The sequence below is a fragment of the Bison bison genome, unplaced genomic scaffold (assembly GCF_000754665.1).
Source record: "Bison bison bison isolate TAMUID 2011002044 unplaced genomic scaffold, Bison_UMD1.0 scf7180017864495, whole genome shotgun sequence".
Lineage (NCBI taxonomy): Eukaryota > Metazoa > Chordata > Mammalia > Artiodactyla > Bovidae > Bison > Bison bison.
In genome coordinates this window covers 14,044,113-14,045,259 of record NW_011495054.1, presented here as the reverse complement: position 1 = coordinate 14,045,259, position 1,147 = coordinate 14,044,113, and the positions used below count along the sequence as shown (strand labels likewise).

Below are 1,147 nucleotides of genomic sequence, written 5' to 3'. Positions count from 1 at the left end.
AGGACCACTGTGGACTTAGGATATGCCATCTTATATCTGACTTTGATGGCTTTTCTGAGAGGTTCCAAGTTCTGGCTAACCACTACAAATCTATATACCCCACATCGGAAACAGACATTGAAGATGAATTCCAAAAACTCAAGGGTTAAATGGAAAGGGTGAAACCAACTGCTAGATATATGGAGTTTATATCCTATATCGAGCTTTCAAAGAAAGACCATCAAAGAAAATCTTGGTAGAAGCTGCAAATGCAGCACTGCTAGATACTGATTTTGAAAGTTATCCTTTCATAACCTCTTAGAACCGTACAGTTGGACGTGTTTGTACTGGCTTGGGTATGCTGCCTTAATATGTGGAGAAGTGTATGGAGTTATGAAAGCTTATACAACTAGAGTTGGGATTGGTCCTTTTCCTACAGAGCAAGACAATGCAATTGGAGAATTATTACAAACAAGGGATAGAGAGTTTGGTGTAACTACAGGAAGGGAAAGATGATGTGTCTGGTTGGACTTTGTTTTGATTAAATATGCTCATATGATTAATGGATTTACTGCATGGGTAGTCAAAAATTTTGATATTTTGGACATATTTATGGAAATCAGAGTTGGAGTTGCATACAAGTTTGATGGTGAGATTATAACTCATTTCCCAGTAAACCAAGAACTCTTAAATAAATGGATTTAAATGTAAGACAAGGATATTTAAGGAACATTTAAGGACTTTTAAGGAACTACCTATTAATGCCCAGAATTGTTTGATTTATTGAAGATGAAGTTCAAATTCCAGTTAAATAGATTTGCTTAGATAAATCCAGAGTCTATGATTCAACTCTTTTAAGGATTTCCAGTGATACAAGAAGCATTCCTGGAGAGGTGGGGAAAGGACTTTCTTAAATATTTCATTTATGATCTACGAATTCTGAGAATAAAGACACTGAAATGAGGTTTAGGCCTAACAGTTGCTTCCAGTCTTTCCAGAGGGATGGCTGGTGTGGAGATACATTTTGGCAATTTATAGTGTCAGGTGCCTTAGCTGGCATGATTGCCAAATCATTTGTTGTTCCTCCTGCTTATGGTGTCATATTTTCTTTTCATTTTAGTAATAATATAATCAATGTTGTTTGAAATCAGATAGAATGATCTCTGTT

General features: G+C 35.8%; 1 pseudogene; it reads left to right on the top strand.

The window, feature by feature from the left end:
- LOC104980245 overlaps positions 1–893 on the top strand; it is a 1,186-nt pseudogene extending 293 nt beyond the window's left edge.
- The last annotated feature ends 254 nt before the right edge of the window (positions 894–1,147 follow it).